This window comes from Pongo pygmaeus, chromosome 10, assembly GCF_028885625.2.
Source record: "Pongo pygmaeus isolate AG05252 chromosome 10, NHGRI_mPonPyg2-v2.0_pri, whole genome shotgun sequence".
Lineage (NCBI taxonomy): Eukaryota > Metazoa > Chordata > Mammalia > Primates > Hominidae > Pongo > Pongo pygmaeus.
Genome location: NC_072383.2, coordinates 128,081,767 through 128,104,168, shown reverse-complemented (window position 1 = coordinate 128,104,168; position 22,402 = coordinate 128,081,767). Strand labels below are relative to the sequence as shown.

Here is a 22,402-nt window from a genome sequence, read left to right as displayed (position 1 = left end):
GCCACTGCACCCAGCCAGGATGCACATTTTTAAGTGCACATAAAACATCAATTAGACAATATCCTAGGCCATAAAACAGATACCAATACAGTTTTAAAAATTGCCATCCTACAAAGCATAATATCAATGGCATCAAAATTAAATTTAAGATCAGTAACAGAAAGAAATCTGGGAAATTTACATATGGAAATTAAACAATAATTTTCTAAATATCCAATGATTTAGAGAGGAAATACCAAAGGAAATTAGAAAATATCATTAACTAAATAAAATTTCAACACAATAGATCTAAATTTGTAGAATAAAGCAGAGCTCAGAAAGAAATTTATAGCGTGTATAAAAATTAACTCAATATCAATATTTTTTCATGCATTAAACTCTGTCCTGTGATTCTTCACACTTAGGAAACAGATTATTGTATATATATATATTGCTTCAGGGAAGATAGGGCATGACAAAAAGAGAAAAATAAGAATTCTTTTACTTTTGAGTTTCAAAAAATTGAAGAAGAAGTAACTACTACAAGAAAAGAAAACCACAGGCTAATATTCCTGAGGAACATAGATGCAAAAATCCTCAAGAAAATACTAGCAAACTGTATTCAATAGCGTATTAAAAGGATTGTTCAACATAACCAAGAGGAATTTACCCCGGATGCAAAGATGTTTCAACATATGCAAACCAATTAATCTGATATACCACGTTAACAGAATGAAGAATAAAAATCACATGATCATCTCAGAAGATGCAGGAAAAAAAATTGGAAAATTCAACACATTTTTGTGATAAAAACTCTTATCACTGTAGGTATAGAAGGAATTTACCTCAACATAATACAGACTGTATATGAAAAACTCACAGCTAACATCATACTCAAGGGTGAAAATCTAAACACATTTCCTCTAAAATGAGGAACAAGACAAGGATGCCCACTCTCATCACACTAGTCAACATAGTACTGGAAGTCCTAGCTAGAGCAATGAAGTGATTTTAAAAAAAAAACAAAAGGCATTCAAATTGCAAAGAAAAAAGTAAACTTGTCTCTGCAAATGACATCACCTTATATATAGATAACCCTAAAGACGCCGTGAAAAACTGCTAGAACTAATAAACAAATTTAGTAATGTTGCAAAATACAAAATTAACATACAAAAGCCAGTTTCATTTCTTTTTTTTTTTTTTTTTTGAGACAGAGTCTAACTCTGTTGCTCGTGCTCAGGCTTGAGTGCAGTGGCACAATCTCGGCTCACCTTAACCTCCGCCTCCCAGGTTCAAGCGATTCTCCTGCTTCAGCCTCCCAAGTAGCTGGGATTACAGGAGCACGCCACCACACCTGGCTAATTTTTGTATTTTCAGTAGAGATAGGGTTTCACCATATTGGCCAGGCTGGTCTTGAGCTCCTGACCTTGTGATCCACCTGCCACAGCTTCCCAAAGTGCTGGGATAACAAGCGTGAGCCACTGCATCCGGCCCATACACCAATACAGAACTATCTGAAAAAGAAAGAAAACATTCCATTAGTGACTCTCTCTCTCTCTCTCTTGCTCTCTCTCATATACACATGCACATACACACATACACACACACATACACACACACACACACAAAATAGCATCATAATAAAACACTTTGGAATAAACTTAAGGAGTTGAAAAATCTGTACACTGAAAACTGTAACACATATTTGAGAGAAATTGAAGATGCTGCAAATAAATAGATATTCCATGTTCATGGCTTGAAAGAATTAATATTGTTAAAATGTCCACACTACCCAAAGCGATCTACAGATTCAATGCAGTCCCCCTTGAAATTCCAATGGCATTTCTCATAGAAATGTTTTTTTTTAATTCTAAGATTTATATAAGATCACAAAAGACCCCAAATAGCCAAACAATATTGTATTGAGCAAAAGGAAGAAAGCCAGAGGTGTCACACTACCTAACATTTGGCAGATTTTAAAAGTTACATAAACTTCCATATGACCCAGCAATGCCACCTTCAAAAAGAAATGAAGACATATGGCTACACAGAAACGTTTAGGTTGAGTATTCCAATCAGCACTATTTATAATATCCTAAATGAGGCTGACTAAATGTCCATCAACTGATGAATATGGAACCAAGTTGTGATATAACCACATAATAAAACATTACTCAGTGACAGAAATCAACCACTGATACATGTAACAGCAAGGATTAATCTCAACATCATCATGCTAAGTGAAAGAAAGTCACAAAAGACTATATAATGTTTGATTACACATATATGTAATTTCCAGAAAATGCAAAGCTATAAAAAAAAAAAAAAAAAACCCATTAGGGGCTGAGAGAAAGAATTGCCCACAAAAGAGTATGAATGAACTTTGTTGAGGTGATGGAATATTCTAAAACTGGATTATAGTGATTGTTGCACAATTGCATACATTTATTTTTATTTATTCTTATTTTATTGAAAGTGATCTCTTAGAAGAAGGAAAAAATGCATAAATTTAATAAAACTCACTGAACTGCAATTTATAAAGGATGACTTTATTATAGGTAAACTATACCTGAATAAAGCAGTTATGAAATGCATAGCATAGCAGAGGCTGTTGTGCTGTGGGAAAAAACTCAATATAGTAGTCCGCCCTCAAAGATAGAATGAGAGTAGCATAAATTCTAGTTTTAATTTGACTAGAATTTTTATCAAAGTTATGCGGTAAAGCTCACTGTGTCACTTTTAATGAAGTGTCTCAAATATGGCTTAAACACATTTAATGTACATCTAATGAGGTTCTTTGGCCAACTAATTATTGAGCATGTTTAATGGAGTTTAACAATTGCATATAAGATGCCTAACTCTTTCTACATACATCTATCCTTATCGAAATACTTTTAAGATAATGGATTTCACCCACATAGATTGCCTTTGTGAATAAAAATCATTATATTCTCCCAGAATAATAGTACTTATATTTCTATCAGTTATTAAAACCTATCAGATTAACATATATAAGTCATTAGTATTGGCATCCTGTGTGGATTTGTGATTTTGTGAGCTTACCATATTTTAAAGAGATTTAGACAAAACAGGGAATTTCATGCAATATGCTTCATTTTTGTAAAATCAGAAAAAATATACTGGTTTTGTGTTTGGGGCAGGTGAGAACAAGCCTGCAGGTCATTATAAATCAGATGTGGAGAAATGTAGCCTTTTCAAGGCACACACTTTGAAAGCCAATGTCAAGCCTAGATTTATTTTCTTGAACACACAGAGTGGGCATGAACATGAATTCTCCTGGAACGGGTGTGAAAAGATTAGCTATTTAACAGTTGCTACGGAGCCTACAATGAGACAGAATTGGAATCCTTTACTTGCGCGTCAATTCTAAGAATTTTATTACAAGACAGATCATGTCTGTTCATAATAGCTTCTCGGGTTCCACATTTTCAAACATCCCTCGGTTTGCAAATGACCAGCAGTGCATTCTCCATGCCTGTTCTCTCCTTTTAATTTCCATCCCTTAACTTCTTAGCATCCTTCCTGCATTGCATTAAAGCAGCTGTTGGAGTACATTTCTTATTTTCTCCTGCAATCACTTTTATGAAGTTTTCTAAATGTCAACTTCTAAAGTCATATTTTGCCAAGGAGAATTTACATTTCAAAACCTATGTTTATGCACATATCTAACTCGATGGGTGAGAAAATGAAATAATCTTTACAACCCTCATTAAAGATGTGGTTTGAAAGTCAGGATATGCTTTCACATTTGATGTGGTTTTCTTTCTCTTTTGCTTAGAACATCCTTTCCAAAAATTGGGTAGGTTGTGATTTTTTCAAAAAATATATACTTTACTTTTTTTTACTGAATCCATTGACCCTTGAAAACAGAGACCCAATCGTGTAAAAAATAATAATAATATCATCTATAGGCCAGGGTTAGCCGGGCGTGGTGGCAGGTGCCTGTAGTCCCAGCCACTCAGGAGGCTGAGGCAGGAGAATCGCTTGAAACTGGAAGGCAGAGGTTGCAGTGAGCCGAGATCACACCACCACACTCCAGCCTGGGCAACAAGAGTGAAACTCTGTCTCAAAAATAAATAAATAAATAAAATTTAAAAGTTAAAAAATAAAAATTAATAATATCAGTTTGTGATTTTTAAGCTATGCTTCCATGTTACATTGACATAATCACCTTGTTCTTTTCAGACTTCCTCCAACATACCAGGGAGCATGTTTTATAGAATCAGTCCTGACCTCACCAAAAATACATCTTATCATGAGGCGGGATGTAAGAGCTTCCAAAGCTGCTACAGTAGAACATAATTTTAAAAGGGTAAATAATCATTTGAAGGGCTTGAATATAGGAAGGAAGAATAACTCAGAGAAAGAAAATAACCATTTTCTGAAACTGTGGTACCATTCATTCATTCATTCATTCATTCATTCACTCAAGAACTGTTGCGTGCAGATGATGATAGCATATACTGGGATGAACTCAGCAGCTGCTGGGGACACACAGGGCCCCCGCCCTCATATATCTTGTAGTCTGAAACAGGAGATGGACAATTTTAAAAGTAAGTTAAACATAAATAAACAAAATAAATATGCATTTACTTATACATATATTAACATAAGAATAAGATAATTTCTAACTAGGTGCTACAGAAATGAAAAAGGAGGCATTGTGGTGGAGATTGAATGGGGAGGTGACATGGTTTGGCTCTGTGTCCCCACCCAAACCTCGTCTCGAATTATAATCCCCACATGTCAGAGGAGGGACCTGGTGGGAGGCGATTGGCTCAGGGTGGTGATTTCCCCCGTGCTGTTCTCATGGTAGTGAGGGAGTTCTCATGAGATCTGATGGTTTAAAAGTGTGGTACTTCCTCCTTTGCGCTCTCTCTCTCTCTCTCCTGCCATCATGTAAGACGTGCCTGCTTCCCTTTCACCTTCCACCATGACTGTAAGTTTCCTGAGGCCTCCCCAGCCACGTGGAACTGTTTGTTAATAAAAACCTCTTTTGTTTATAAATTACCCAGTTTCGGGTAGTGTCTTTATAGCAGTGGGAGAACAAACTAATAGAGAATGTGATTGTGAGTAGGGGACCTGGGTCAAATAGTAATTGTTCAGTGGTCACAGAAGCCCTGGGAGGTGAAGACGTTTGGGCTATGAGGCCATGCTCTGCACTGGCATCCTGTCTCATGTGGATGGCAACTTAGAATCTCCTTGGACCAGAAGGCAGTCTCACCTGCAAGGCAGAGCTAGCATGGTGCTTTCTGACCTCAGCTCTGTGCCGTGTTTTTCCCTTACTTCTGTGTTTACTTTATGGCACCATCATTGTCTTTTAACATTTCTTAAGCATTGAGCAGAAAACATTTTGCCTAACACTAGTTTGCCAATTTGCCCTCTCTGTTCAGTCATCTGTCTTGAACCATGTCTGAGTGCATGTGTGTTCACAGGTCCAGCAGAGTAGAAGGCACTCTGGAATCACTAAGGAACGTGACCATTTTTCATGGACAAAACTCACTCTCAGTGGTGCTCACACTTTGCTGCCTATTAGAATCTCGTGGGAAGATTTTCAGCCTCCCAAGATCCGGGCTGCAACCCATGACAATGAATTCAGAATCAGAGTGTGAGACCCACTACCAGTGTTGTTTAGTCTCCCCAGGTGATTCCAACATACAGCTAAGTTTGAGAACCACTGAGTGAGAACTACCTGCAAAGATACGAAAAAGAAATACTTACTGGTGCCTGTGTCCCACTCCCCAGAGGTTCTGCTATAATTGGAAGAAGCAGGCCCAAGGCATTGAAATTTTGTCAGAGCTCCATGGAGGATTATATTCTGTAGACTTGGTTGAGAACCACTTCTCTGGACCAACCTCAGGTGCCCCAGGACCTTAGGAAGAAAAGATAGTTTGGCTCTATGTTCATGTTTTCTCATGTAATTATTAGGCTGTTGGCCATAGTTAGGGTCACCATTTCAGCTGGCTGATTTTCAACAAACCCATAGCCAAGTGGGGATTGAACCCACGACCTCAGCCTCATTAACACCATGCTTCCACCAGCTGAGCTCATCAGCCACAGCTGCTTTCTTGGCTGGATGTCAGTTAGGATGCTTCTGCCAAAGCCTGGCTTAATGAAATAAAAAATAATAATGGTATATCACAAAGTGGTTATAGTGTGGACCTCCCAACCAATAAAAGAACAATTGGTTATTTTCTTGCTCTGAACTAGAGGAAATCTGATGACGTTTGACTGCTGTAAACATAACATACTTTATACCTCTAGCTTCCGGAATGGGACAAGATTTCCCATTTCCAGCCGGGAAATGTAAAGCCCTGGAGATATGCACAGGGACCCACCAATGATATATTTTACTTCCAACGTGGATTAAAATATCAAAGAGAACATGGCCATAATGCACATTCTCTGTTACAAATGGAAATTAATTGAAAAAGACTTCAATGCTGATTCAAGGAGTTCCCTAAGAGCCCTGTGTTATGTTCAAGGACACGCTTGAGTCTGGCATGCCAGGAAGCGCTTGCATGAGGCTGCCTGAACTTAGCCCTAGGCTTCGTGTTGAACAGCATGAAAGACCTGCCCTTCTAAAGGTTATATTTTGATGTGGTTGAACAGACAGTAAATTCACAGCAAAAGAAAAGGGAGGATTTCTGAGAGTGACAAATGCTATGGAGTAAATAAACAAGGTAAGTGGTTTCAAAGGTTTTTCCCAACCCTGGCTACATATCATGGTGGCTTCATTGAAGGTGATGGCCATGGAATGGAGGGAAGTGGCTGATAGGTTTGCAGTACATTGAGCACAGTGCTAACCCGATGATCTCATGGATGTGACATAAGCCATCACTCCTGAGGTTTCAGGTTGAGCAACTAGGGCACTGTTGCCCATTTGCTGAGAGATGAATATTCATAGGAGAGCAGATTTGAGACAGGATGTCAAGAGTTGCCTCTTGAACCCAGTGACTCTGAGACACCCAATGGAGACATCAGCTAGGCAGAAGAATACTCTTGAGTTCATGGGAGCCCTCAGATGGGAGATCTGAATCTGGAACTGATCAGAACATCAACAACCCGGGACTGGATGAGATCACCTTCTAGGGTATGGTCTCCACAGTAGTGTGGCTTCACCCCATCCTGCAGACACCCCGAAAACAGAGCTGCTTTGCTGTAGCATAAATTTCTCTGTAGTTTCAGACAGGTGAGAATGAGACCAGTATCCATAAACTTAATCACAGAGCTATATTTTGAAGAAGGGTCTAATAATCATCTTCATTTTCTCCAACTCCCCATGATTTTCATCTGTCATCAGTGGGGTGGGAAGACAGGACATGAATCATAGAATTGCAGCCCCACACACACAGAATGAGCTGAGGAAGGGGATGGCCAGGCTGGGGAGACTCCCCACACAGAAGGAGTTTAGGAACGGGATGGCCAGGCTGGGGAGACCCCTACACAGAAGGAGCTGAGGAAGGGGATGGCCAGGCTGCGGAGCACCCCCCAACAGAGAAGGAGCTGAGGAAGGGGATGGCCAGGCTGGGGAAGCAGCAGAGACCTGCTGATGTTCTTCCTTTGCCAGGAAGGGGAAGCATAGACCTCAGATGCATTTCCTTGGTCAGCAGATTATGAAGTCTAAGTCAATGCATGGGTAACTGTGAACAATTTAAAACCCCAGATTGATTTTATCCTGCGTCCCAGAATAATCTTAATTGCATCCACCCTCTTCTCAGTTAGTGTGGGCAGAAGACATGTAAATTCATTTTTACATTAACCTAAAAGAAACATAATTAAGAAGTTGTCTGGTGAAGGCAAGAAAATGCACTTAATGTATTCCAGGGCCAAACTGCAAATGACTTTTGGGTTTTACACTATTTGGGATTAGCCACACCACTGCACCCTCATCAGCATAGATAATCAAGACTTGGCTCCCAGCCCCACCAATAAGTCTTGCTGAAATCCCTGTGGCTTGCAGGTTAAAAAAGGACTTATAAGCACTTTAGGTGCCTCTGGAGGGTTAAAATTCTAAACAAGACCCACTTTTAGGTTTACTGATTTAGTTAAATGAAGTCTGAGAGCAGCTCTTTGATGTTTATCAATTTTCTATGTTCTTTACATACCAATTGAATTAATTCCTTAGTTTCATGTCCCATAAGACTGATAGGCTTCTCCCAGCCTACGGAAAATTCTGTAGCCTTTGACAATTTGACATGCATTTTTCTGTAGTGATATAGTAGAGGACTGAGAACCCATTTACTTAAGAGGCTGCAGGCAAAACCTCCCCCAGTTTCAAAGAGCAGACGCTTTATGCTATCAAGAGGACTCTATCAACAGACACAAATTAAATATTCATGCTGGGTTTCATGGAATTGATGTTTGGAAGCTATAAATGAAGTGTACGTTTCTTAAAAGAACCTTCATTATCAACATCCGTAGTTGTCAATCTTTGATACATGCTGAGTGTACTCAACAGCATTTTTATCATATTGTCAGACTTTTCTTATCAGGGAGACTGATAAATCACCGGATTTAGTATTTCTGATACAAAGAGTAGCTTGTTATTTTAAAAAGTTACACCCGAAGCTGAGTGTTTACCTTGTGCCTGTCACATTTCTTATAAGTTTTAGCCTCCGTTGTTGGAACTGGACAACGTTGGCACAGCTGGATCACACGTGTGTTGCTGATCTAGAGGCATCTCAGCAAGGGAGCCTGGATTCAGACCCTCCCGGAGAATCCTGGACCTCCCAATTCAATGGAGAAGTCAGCTCTGGAGAAGCGGAGAGAGGCCACAAGGACACATTCACTGAATGATGCCCCGAAATTGCTGCACTTCTGATTTTCCAAGACAAACCAGAAGTCCGGATCTTATGCATATTTTCTCATTTTCAAATGTTGTGATCCATTGAAAAGGAATTAAATCTGTACAGTCCAAACAAATCATTTCCATGGGCCGGATGTAGTCCTCGGAACCCTAGTTGATTAACGGATCGTAACAGCATCAGAATTGATTTTTGTTAAATGGAAAGCATTAAACCTGTGTGCCTTGAGGAGTATTATTCAGCCGTGAAAGGAACGAAACACTGACCCTTGCTACAGCATGGATGAACCATGATGGCATCACATTACATGAAAGCAGCCAGTCTCGAAAGACCACATATCACATAATTCGATTCAGGTTGAGTATCTGGAACTGGAAAATTCAGGCAGACAGAAAGTAGATTTGTGATTGCCAGGGCTGAAGCTCAGTGGTAGTGAGGGGTGGGGAAGTAGCTAAGGACATAGGATTTTTTTTGAGGCAATAAAAATATTCAAAAATTGACTGTGGTAATACTGCACATATCTGTGAATATATTAAAAACTAATGAATTGCACACTTTAAACAGATGAATTTTATGGTATATGAATTTTATCTCAATAAAGCTGTCCAAAACAAAAACTCAAAACAACACAAAAATGGAAAACCTCTAGGTCTTGAGCAAGGAGCTGACATTTTCAGCACACAAAACCAGCCCACAAAATCTGTGGGTTCCGCACCACTCCCCACCCGATTACTGGACCCATCCTGCTAAACTCAATTCAAAAGTTAAACTGCGGTTTCTAACAACCTTAGGTCAACGGCAGGTTCTCCAAAACACACATCTCATGCTTCTTCACACTGTCCATACCATGTTTTGTTACCATCCACCCAATGTTGCCCAGCTAAGGATTATAAAGGGGGAAACAAATTCATCATCTTGTACACAGGGTCGATGTCCTGGGATGCCCAGGCAGCCTTAGCCTCACATTTAAAATCAGGTAATAAACATATACACCGTAGAATACTATGCAGCCTTAAAAAAAGATGAGTTCATGTCCTTTGTAGGGACATGGATGAAGCTGGAAACCATCATTCTCAGCAAACTATCGCAAGGACAAAAAAACCAAACACCGCATGTTCTCACGTTCTCACTCACAGGTGGGAATTGAACAATGAGAACACCTGGACATAGGAAGGGGAACATCACACACCGGGGCCTGTTGTGGGGTCGGGGGATGGGGGAGGGATAGCATTAGGAGATATACCTAATGTAAATGACAAGTTAATGGGTGCAGCACACCAACATGGCACATGTATACATATGTAACAAACCTGCACATTGTGCACATGTACCCTAGAACTTAAAGTATAATAATATATATATATATATAAAAATAAATAAATAAAAATAAAATCAGGTAAATATTGTGGTTTCCTCTTCCTTGGAAATTCCACTTTAAAAACATTAATCTTAAGAATAAAACTGGCTTAAAGTCTTAAACTCATTCATGTGGCTTTGTCTTATTAATGAAGAGAAGGATGTACAACCCATTATGTGGGGGCCCAAGGTTAATCCAAACCCCTCTCCTAACACAATGCATTGAAACCCATGGGATTTATAACATAATCAAGTGTCTTCAGAAAAACTCCGACTTGCGCTATATATATATTTCCTAATGCAGGACAGATGACAGATTTTCTTAGTGGATCAAAAGAAGTTATTGTTATTATCACTTGGCATCTTCTGTAGCAGTTAACATAATGAATAAAAATCCATATTTGGCCACATGCTTGAGGATGTCAGGAACGTGTGGTCGATGGGTTTAGCAGCTTACTAAATTTAAACAGAGGCAGTAATATGGCCTACGTTCTCCCCAGAGTTAGAAATTCCTCCTTGAGGGGATTTCAGTAGCGCTGCCTAATCAGCTTAAGGAGTTAATTAAACAGCTGTCATTTAGCTTCTTAATTCTGAAACTTGACGCTAAATAAGATTTGAAATTAGTTATGCAAAACTAAGCAGTGCTTTTGTGATACAGGAGATTTCTTCAGGCGGCTCAGAATGAAGGAGACCTTATTCCCAGACAGCAGGGGTTGTGGGGTGACCCAGAGAAATGAATCGGGGGTCCTGGGAAAACATTCACCTCGTTGTTGAGTCCAGACAACAGGACAAGAGTTCCTAATGAAGTCACAAAGGGGAGCCCTTAGGCCAATGCACCCTGCAAATGTGTTTGTTCAAACTTCACAGTGCATTTCACAAAAAGTTAGCCAAATGTAAAAGTTAGGAGATCTCACCTACCAATATTGATTCTTGGCTCCTCCGGGAAAATCAGGACATGGGTCAGTCTGGTTCACATTCCTACAAGGCAGCAATTACCTGGAGCTGTCACTTCCCCTTCTGGCTTAGGTGTGAGGTCCTAGGTTACCAGGTGGCCATTACCACCTCCAAGCCCCGGGTTAGAACCAGAGTCTGACACCACATCCTGGGATGATTGTCTGGGCCAAGGTCTGGTGCTGCGGCAGACAGGGGCAAATGGTGTGAGAACCTTCCTGTCCCTTGAGATGCTTCTTAAGTCCTAACCTGTGGGCTCTGCAAACCCACATGCGTAGGTAGGTGTGCATGAGAAGAGATGCTCAAGGCCCATGCCCACAGGCGTTGCCCTGTGATCCTGGCCAGGCATTTCCTCCAGAGAGAAACCAAATGTCAATTTGCATAGAAATGAAGGTGGCCAAGAACTCACGTTCCTATAGTTCATTCACCCTTTCTTATCGCAAGCCTCCAATGGTTCACTGAGAGTTTACTGTTCTTGGCAATGAAGTCCCATTCCAGAAAGAAGTTTAGTTTCCAGAGCAAACACATGATGTGAAAATAACACGCAATCAACGTCACCCTTGAAAGTCCCTCAAGCCACTCATAAAATACAGCTTATAAGGCTCAAAACTTCCCATCTGTCTTTCAGCATTGACACATTATTGTTCCTTGGCTGAGCACCAAGTGGAGTTGTTGGCTTGTGTTCAGGGATCCTGGGTGTGAAAAATATGTATCTTTAATACTAAAGCTACTGACAGTGCAGTGAGATGCTCACACTGTGAGTGGCTGTGGGGGCTGGGGGCCACTGGGGAAACAGCAGGTTCCTGCCTCGTATACTGCAGGACAAACTTGAGTGCGTTGAAAGGCACAGCGGGTTATGTCTTCTTCCCTCCTCTTCCTCTCCTGCCGTTCCTCTCTCTTGCTTTTTCCTTTTGCCAGGAACATATTGAATCCATGTAAGTCATTGCATATGTTAGGATACTACTAATAAGCAGCCTTATTTACAAATTAATAATGCCAAGCACTGCTTTAACACTTTGCCTGCGTTAACTCATTGGATTCTCATAAGAACTCTCTGTGGTAGATACTACTTGGAGCCTTGTTTTTCAGATAAGAAAAATGAGATGCAGAGAGTTTCAGTAACTTGCAAGGTCACAAAACATGGAAGTGACAAAGCTGGGATTTGAACACAGGCCACCTGAGTCCAAAGACTGTGCGGGTGGTGATTCTCCTGCATCTCATTTAACTCCACAGTGAAGATGAGGAAACTTGGCCTCCAAGAACTGACATACCTTGGCCAAAGTCCCACATCTGATGCTGCGTAAAGCTAGGACTCAGATCCCTCAGGCCAGGTTCCTGTCTCCACTCCCAGGCTGGTTGAGGAGGTCTTAAAATCAGGCAGCGTGGATGACGCCAACAATGGTGAACATGTAGCTTTGCTTAGCATGTGCCAGTCATGGCAATAACCACCTTTCATGTATGAAATCCTTCCCGTCAACCCAATAGCATGGAAACTTTTCCAGTCCCCATCTCGCAGGTGAGAAAACAGACACACTGCAGTACAGTACGGTCACTATTTTGCTGAAAGTCACAGAGCTAGTCGGCATAGGAACTGAGATTCAAAGCCAGGCTGTCTGGCTCCAAAGCTCGCACTCCTCACCCTAAGCTCTCCTGCTTCCGTATTTATTTTATATAGTGTCTCTAATAAAATATAAACAATATGCACACTGATTATTTCCACTTGGGGAGATTAAGGAAGATGTAGCATTTGAGTTGGGCCTTGAGTTTGCTTAGGATAATTTAAAAAAAAAAAAAAAAAGGAAAAGAAAAGAAAAGAAAAAAACAGTTTCTACCTCCCAGGTTCAAGGGATTCTCATGCCTCAGCCTCCCGAGTAGCTGGGATTACAGGCGTGGCCACCATGTCTGGCTAATTTTGTATTTTTAATAGAGACGGGGTTTTGCCATGTTGGCCAGTCTGGTCTCAAACTCCTGACCTCAAGTGATCTGCTGCCTCGACATCCAAAGTGCTGGGATTACAGGCATAAGCCACCGTGCCCTGCCTGCTTAGTCTAATTTTTAATAGCAAGCTCCACTAGTACAATAAAATATTATTTCTAAATAGACTATATTCTGTTTTTGAAAGGTATGTCTGTTACCTAAAGCCAGCTCTGGTTGCACAAAGCTCACTGTATACAGTGGAGTCCATACTTGCTGGTGACGTGAAGAAAATCAAGAAAATCAAGAATTTTTGCATTCATTTCTGCATTTTGAAAATTTCTCCCATTTTAAATGTGTATATTTAAAACAAATTTTGTATCAAGTAAAAAGAAGTCCTGATCTATGCAGCAGGTCTAGAGAACATATTCATGGGAACGGAAGACAAAAGATTCTGATGGGGAGATCCCCGGGAAAATGGCAAGGTCAGTGAAGAGCTCGGCAAAACCTAAGATTATGAACAAGGTAAATTGTATTAACTAAAGAGGAAAAAAAGAAAGGCAATGAGTAACTCCAAGAGACACAAAGTATTATAATGAAAGGAGATAGAATCCAAGGACAATTCTTCGCCCCACTGCAGTGGTTCTTAACTGACAGTGATTTTTCTCCCTCAGGAGACATTGGCGATGACTGGAGACATTTTGGGCTGTCATACTCAGGGGATGAGGGATGCTACCAGCATCTAGTGGGTGGAGGCCAGAGATGCTGCAATGCACAACTTACAAGGCATAGAACACCCTGATAACAAAGAATTATGCAGCTCAAAATATCAATAGTGTCAAGTCTGAGAAAGCCTGCTCCACAGTGAACAATATTTGTAAGAGTATAATAGATATGTTAGTGGATTTCAACTCTGAGATCCAACCTTTGTACAAAGCACAGATGACTTCATTATGTTTCAGAACACAATGTAGATGTTATCATCCTTGAGAGTATAAAAGTAAAAGTTAGAAATGAGAAAAGTTAGGAAGCTAACACCAGATTTGAACCAAAGAGGAGCTTGAGCAGGGCTAATATTCTCATCTTGCAAAGCAGAAGGTGGGGGTTATCAGTTATCTATTGCTGCACAAGAAACCAGCAAACCATGGTATCCTTATTACAACAACAGCCATTTATATTGTTCTGCCATATGGCTCCGGGGGTCTACAGGACTCTGCCAGGTGGCTTCTGCTCAGGATCTCCTGTTGAGTGCAGCAAGGTAGAGTCTACGTGGTCCTCTGAAAAGCCTCTGCATTTACATATCTGCTGGGGGGGATGCTGATTACAGTCTGGGCTGTTGACCAGATCACCTGCATGTGGTCTCTCCATGTGGCCAGGGCTTCTTCACAGCGTGGTGACTGAGTTCCAAGAGCAAGTGCCCCCAGCAAGAATACAAGGTTGAAGCTGTCTTGGCTTTTAGGACCTAGCCTCAGAAGTAGCAACCATCACTTCTACTGCATTCTAGAGGAAGTGATGCTTGCTACTTCCGAGGCTAGGTTCCAAAAGGTGATACAGCTAGAGGTGAGTCCTAAGGCCGGCCTGTGTTGAAGGGGGGAAAACCAGACTCCACTTCCACATGACAGGAATGTGGAAGAATCTGCAGACATGTTCTTAAACTATTCAGGGACCAAGGCATTATCTCTTTCTCCCCCCCAGCTTTATTGAGGCATAACTGGCAAATAAAAATTGTGTTTGTTTAAGGTGTATAGTGTGATGTTTTGATACATATATACGTTGTGAAATGATTGCCACTATCAAGCTAATAAATTCATTACTTCCCAGAGTTACCTTTTTTTGGTAGTGAGAGCGTTTAAGATCTATGCTCTCAGCAAATTTCAAGTATGTGATATATTATTATTAACTATACTAAACATGCTGTACATCAAGTCTACAAAACTTACTCATTTTATAACTGAAAATGTGTACCCTTTAACCAAAATTCCCCATTTCCCCCAACACCACACCAAGTTCCTGGCAACCACCCTTCTACTCACCATTTCTATGAGTTCAGCTTCTTTAGATATCACCTAAAAGTAAGACGATGCAGTGTTTGTCTTTGATTAGAGGTGTATTTCCTTGAAATTATAAATACAGCCAACAGAGAAATCAAAAGGGGAACATGATCATATTGCCTGAGAAAGGAGAGAAAGTAGAAGGCAGTCAGAGATAAAATTTCATTGATCATACCAGGAAATCAGTAGCTAAAGTCTAAAACTGCTATATCAAAAAAGGAGAATATAGCATATTATTTAGATATATGGTGAAAAACCTTTATAACACAGAAGAGTTGAAAACAATTGCCTGAAGGAAACAAAAATGGAGTTAGGAAAGGGTGGATACCTGCTATGGCATTTCATTGTAAACGCTTTTGGAAGGGTAACATTTTAACAATGAGCTTGGATAACCTTGGAAAGATTTTGAAATTTACGTTAAAAAGGAAGGGAAGAGCACCATGCATTTGGCTGTTTCGATGGCTTTGAGAAGCCAGCCTCACAGGGAGAAGGCATGACCACATGCCCAGCCTCATGTGGGGTCTGCAGCATAAAATCTTGCTGCCTGCCCAAAGGTAGAAGAATTATTTTATTTTATTATTTTATTTCATTTTAGTGTGAGTACCAAAATGCAATCCCTCTGCATACCATACCACAGCCACTAAACCCAAGAGCTGATGTACTTTAAGAAACAGAGTGGTTTATAAATCTGTTTGCAATGCAGGTGCCAATTTGACTGATACTCTGCACTTGTCAAAAGAAGCACACAGGTTATTTATAGCAACGCAGCATTATTGCTAATTAGATATAGTATTTCTATGGTCAACTAATAGCTCTTATGTTTAATATGGAAGAAATAAAAAACCCACAGCCCATCATTGTTGCAGTGTTTGCTATTTATTTGGGAGGCCAGTGGTAGGAGTGGGGGCTCAAATAACAGAGTTTGGCCAAACAAGCAAAAGACAAGGACAGGGTGATTAGTTGTTATTCTACTGATTAGGTTACTGATCTTTGTTGGGAAATTGATTGAAAAGGTTTTTTTAAGAAGTCAACCACAGCTAGGAGGACACATTGAGGAAGAAAGGGATGTGAGACCTTCATACTAACTTAGGCTGGACCTGCCCAAACTCATTACAACAGAAATCAGGGCAGTAACCGGGAGATGAAGGGCTAGCCACCAAGCCCATGGAGGAAATTTTGAGGTTTCACATCTGAGCAATCTATCCTGCTGCCTGGAAGGACAGCCCAGAATTTAATGATTACATATAGAATGAGTTGCTGAAGCTGAATTTAAAAAGTGTTGTATATTAATCAGGATAAGTTGGGTTATATTGGAATAAAAACTTGCTCCCAAATCACATTGCCTTAAGACAAGAAAAGCATAGTTATTCCTCCTGCTATATGTCCTTCCTACCTCTTCCAGCTTCTGTGGGTTGTGCCAATTCTTGATATTCCTCAGCTTACGGATGGATCACCCCAATCTCTGGCTCCATCTTCCTGTGCCATCCTCCCTGTGTGTCTGTCTGTGTTTTTTCTTCTTGTAAGCACACCCACAATCCCACCTTAATCCATTAAGACCATGTCTCAACTAATCACATCTACAGAGATACTGATTCCAAATAAGCTCACATTCTGGGTCTCCAGGTGGACATGAGCTTTGTATTCAACCCACCATGGTCATCATTCATCTGTGCTTATTTATCAGACATTTAGGAGGGCATTTACTAGTTACCAGGCGCTGTTCTAAACACTCTACAAATATTAACGCACCAAATGTAGGGCAAACCCAAGAGGTACCCACCGTTATTATGCTCATTTTATAGCCGAAGAGAATTAGGCACGAAGAGTTAAGTAACTTGCTTGGAGCCACCCAGCTAGTAGTGTCACAACCAGGATTCAAACGCAGGCAGTCTGATATGGTTTGGCTGTGTCCCCACCCAAATCTCATCTTGAATTGTAGCTCCTATAATTCCCACATGTTGTGGGAGGGACCTGGTGGGAGATAATTGAATCATGCATTCAGGCAGTTTCCCCCATACTGTTCTCGTGGTAGTAAGTCTCAGGAGATCTGATGATTTTATTTGGGGTTTCCCCTTTCACTCCGCTCTCCTCCTCTCTTTGCCCGATGCCATGGAAGACATGCCTTTGTCCTTCCCTCACCTTCCGCCATGATTGTGAGGCCTCCCCAACCACCTGGAACTAAGTCCATTAAACCTCTTTTTCTTTATAAATTACCTAGTCTTGGGTATATATTTTTTATCAGCAGCCTGAAAACAGACTAATACGTAATCCAACGTGAGATTCCCTGCACTTAACTATTAATAGTTCACTACACTGAAACCACGTGTCTTTTAACCACATACCACCACCTTTGAGTCACAAGATGCAGTTTAACTCCAGCATTATCTGTGCCTAGTGGCCAGGAAGAAGGGAAAGACAACTTTCAGAATCTGCTTAGTTCTTCTTATTTTTTTCATTTTCATTTAATTTTTATGTTAACTCTTATTTTAAATTAAGGAGTACATGTGCAGGTTTGTTACAAACGGAAATGTGTCATGGAGGTTTGTTGTACCAATTATTACCCCACCCAGGTATTAAGCCTACTACACATTGGTTGTTTTTCCTGACCTTCTCCTTCCTCCCAACCTCCACCCTCCCATAGGCCCCAGTGTGTGTTGTTCCCCTCTATGTGTTCATGTGTTCTCATCATTTAGCTCCTACTTATAAGTGAGAACATGTGGTATGTTGTTTTCTGTTTCTGTGTTAGTTTGCCAAGGATAATGGCCTCCAGCTCCAACCATGTCCCTGCAGAGGACATGATCTCATTCTTTTTTATGGCTGCATAGTATTCCATGGTGTATGTGTATCACATTTTCTCTATCCAGTCTACCATTGATGGACATCTAGGTTGATTTCATATCTTTGCTATTGTGAATACTGCTGCAATATACATGCACATGCCTGTGTCTTTATGGTAGAATGATTTATATTCCTTTGGGTCTATACTTGCTAATGAGATTGCTGGGTCAAATGTATTTCTATTTTTATCTCTTTAAGGAATCACCACACTGTCTTCCACAAAGGTTGAACTAATTTGCACTCCTACCCACAGTGTATAAGTATTCCCTTTACCCCACAATGTCACCAGCATCTGTGGGTTTTTAAAATCTTTTTAATAATAGCTATTCTGCTTGGTGTGAGATGGTATCTCATTGTGGTTGTGATTTGCATTTCTCTAGTGATCAATGATGTTGAGCTTTTTTATGTGAGTATTGGCTGCGTGTCTGTCTTCTTTTGAGTTTTTGTTTGTTTTTTCACAAAATTTTCTGGAAGTCTCACTAAATGACTTTTATTGATATCTTCTGGGCCAGAAATGTGTCAGAGATTAAGGGCAGCCAAAAACTATAGTCATTTTATTTAGGCATGTTACAGCCACAAATGAAATTGGGGTTTTGTTAGGAAGAAAGGCAGAACAGACATTGAATGGGCAACAAACTGTCTAACACAGAGATCAATCTCTTAAGGTGTTTAAAAACTTCCCTTGTGCAATGTTTTTCTCTATCTATTATTTTCCTTGTCTCTTTTACAATTAATTTTCAAAGGTCGACATGAATAAATGACTATGCTGATACTTGAAGCATAACATCAGGATACCAGAAACATGAGGAAATTTAGAAAACAAAAATCAAAATAAAAAAACACTCTAATTCTGGTTCCAATCCATCAGACCACTGCATGACAGATTACTTCAGTGATGTTGTAGCAGACTCAGTTAGGGCCCTACACATTTCCCTTGTACCCTAGCACAGCAGTGTTCTCCAGACCAGGTCCAAGTGTCACCATCCATCGGGAGCTTCCTTTGAAACAGTAGAAGTCTGTTTCGTCTGCACATGCAGCGGACTGGAAGTGCTAAGCAGTGGTCCGCTTAGGAGCAGCATTCAGGTTTGGTGTATAAATACCCCAGCTCCCTCAGCCCTCAATGAAAGTATTCTTAGGTGTATATTCTAGAGAATTCCCCTGCAGGGAAATACATCATAATAGATTTCAATCTATTGAGATACATACACATTTACACACTGCTACAGTTGGAATATCTGTTCCCCCAAACCTTATGTTGAAATGTGATCCCCAGGGTTGGAGGTAGGGCCATGGGAGGTATTTGGGTCATGGTAGTGAATCCCTCATGAGTAGGTAAAGTCCCTCTCTGGTTGGCAGTGGGTGTGGGGCAGTGATGGAGTTCTCAGTGTTGTTAAGAGCCTAGCACTTCCACTGATCTTCTCCCTTGCTTCCTCTGCTACCAGGTGATCTCTGCACATGCCTGCTCCCTTCGCCCTCCTCCACAAGGCTTTCTCCAGATGCCCAATCTTTCAGCCAGCAGAATCATGAACCAAGCAAACCCTTTTTTTTCTTATAAATTACCCAGCCTCTCTAGTTTTTTTTGTTTTGTTTTGTTTGTTTGTTTCTTTGTTTTGAGAGAAGGCCTCGCTCTGTTGCCCAGGCTGTAGTGCAGTCGCACAATCACGACTCACTTCAGCCTTGACCTCGTTGGGATCAGGTGGTCCTTTCACCTAGACATTCAAGTAGCTGGGACTACAGGCATGTACCACCACACCTGGCTAAACTTTTTTCTATTTGTTTCTAGAGACAGGGTCTCACTGTATTGCCCAGGCTGTTCTCGAACTCCTGGGTTCAAGTGATCCACCTGCCTCAGCCTCCCAAAGGGCTGGGATTGCAGGTGTGAGCCACTGCACCTAGCCTGGTATTTCTTTAGAGCAATACAAATGGACTAAGACACACACAGAATATACAATATATTTCATGATATACATCATCCCCTGCAGGATCTGCTCCAGGTGCCCACTGTGATAACTGGTTTGATCTACACAACTTGTTAGTAGCTCCTTTTCCCTGTGTCGCTTGCACACTCTCCTATTGAAGTTTCCTGAATGTCCCAGATAAATTGCTCTTGAATCTTTGTCCCAGGATCTATTTCTAGGCTGGCTCAAACTAAGACATGGGTCATTATTTCTCCAGCAAGACAGGGACAGTTATTGTTTCCCTATAATGGATGACAATGAGTCAGCCCCCAGGAAAAATACCTGAAGCCTCACTTTAATGGTTATGCCTTTCTCAGTGCCACATCCAGCCTATTGTCTGCTATCCTACCTCCTCCTCGACTCTGGAGTGCCTAAAGTTCTGTAGTCAGAGATCCTTACTGGCTCACAGATAATGCCCAAGTAGCAGAAAGGGTGTATGAAATGACAGTAAGGATTATGATTGACTGATGGGAAGGAGATATGTTTTGTAAAGAGAGTCTGTGCCTTTATTTCCTAGGCTCTGAGGTGCTGTGATAAGGTGAACACACAGCAATAAGGAAGCTGAGCTTTCAAGGGTTTTCTGGGGTCCAAAAATCAGAGCGGTTATAGGTCATATCTCAAGCAAAGCTAAGGCTTTGCAGGTACTTCTGCCACTGAACAAGGGTCTCTTTTGTCCTCCTCTTATCTGAAGACTTTTGTGAGTCATCCCTGTACGATTCACCTCCTGGAAAAGGCAAAGCTGTGCAAAAGAGAAAATTCTTGACGTCAAAGAATTGGAAATACACAGAGGAGGCAGGGAAATACCAAGCCTGAAGGCTCAGTCACTCAGCCACACTGAGATCTTGGTGGGCAGAAACGCGTATGCTATTCAGAGAAAAAGGCAACACCCCAGACATATGGGCTTACAGCTGCTCATCAGTCATTCCCAGCGTCATTTCTCATTATATTAACCTGAACGTGCAAAAACATGAAAGGCCTTTTGATTTTTATCGTTAGAGTGGAGATGCTCTTCACTTTTTACCACAAATGTGAGAAATTGTGTTCCCTGAGAATGATGTCAGAAGTGGCCACACTGCTCCCTCGTCTGTCTCTCTCCTTTGTGATGAGCCAGTTTAGGCCAGCAAGTTAAACAGCATTGTTCCACTTTTTTCCAGAGTACCATTTGTTCCTTTTGATCCTTACCCTTTAGAGTAGAAAAAAAATATTAGGTTGGTGCAAAAGTAATGGTGATTTTTGCCATTAAAGCTAATTTTTCCTGCCTAGAGGCAACAGGAAATAGCATCATATACTGATTTTGCCCCTTCATTTTTGTGCCATGTTTTTATGTGAATTAAAATGAAATCAGGCTGGGAACCCATAGAGGAGAAAAAGTGTGTAGATAATGGGACTTTGAAGGCATATGCATATTCCAACAGTTTGAAACATGGTCTCTGAACTTCAAGAGCATTCCAAATTGGAGTCTTGTCTTTTAGAATTAAAATAATGAATAATATATGTATTGCTACATCCAAAGCCTAACCCCAATGAGCTGGTTATAGACAAATCTCATCCCATAAAGGAAAAATAAGATCTCATCTAAGAAATAGTTAACATAATGAAAATAGTTATGTAATTTTAGGATGATAAACTTCTATTCCTTCTGCTGGCATTCTACTAACAGGCATTTTACATTTCACATGAGAATCGAAGTAAGAAGAATCTTTGCCAGCTCCTCTCTCAAAATGACACAGATACAGCCCTACTGAGCTCGCAGTCTTAGAAGGAAAATAAAGTGATTGAATAACTATGAGTGAAAGTAAAATGACAATTGTGTTAGATCCACCCTAACCAGCTCCTAGCACCCACCCAGATCTTTTGATGTTATTCTGTCAAGGAAAAGACAGATACGTTCAGAGTTAACAGAAGAAACGCAATGTGGCATGTTGATAAAACACCTCTTAGGGACACCACTGGCACGAAACTGAGCAAAGAACATTGTGAGCTAGGACTTGGAAGTTGTATTATACAGAGATGTGGGGTTATATTGGGACTTCTACGTTTTTGTGATAGAAAATGCAATCTCTGCAGAGAAGAATGAGGTTCACTTACCGGGTCTTGAGGCTCCGTTTTCTCTATCTCAAAAATGGGCTCCTATGATCTTTCTGTTCCCCACCAGTTAAAAAATCACCAGAATTCTAGAGGAACCAGAATTCTAGAGGAACCAGAATTCTAGAGGAACCAGAATTCTAGAGGAGTGACTGAGGGTGAGCATGGTGCACTGGAGAGAGAGATGCAGGGTGTCATGACATCCAGAGATGCTCGATGTCTGGGAAACACCACCGAGGCATAGGTGTGCCTGAAAAAAAGGGATTCATGCATAGAGCATGAGGAGCTGGGGAGCAAGAAGGTGAGGATGTAAATCCCAGTCCTTTCCCTGTTGAGTCCTATTTATGCACTCAACAAATATGAACACCATTCATTGTAGCTAAGCTCTGTGCTAGGTGCTGGTGAGCAGAAAGCAGATACAGCCCCATGGAGCTTAGAGTCT

At 40.8% G+C, this 22,402-nt stretch overlaps 1 protein-coding gene across 1 annotated transcript in view; it reads left to right on the top strand.

Annotated features, from left to right (window-relative positions):
* TMEM132D (transmembrane protein 132D) overlaps positions 1-22,402 on the top strand; it is an 824,298-nt gene that overhangs the window by 667,792 nt on the left and 134,104 nt on the right. The window lies entirely within an intron of this gene.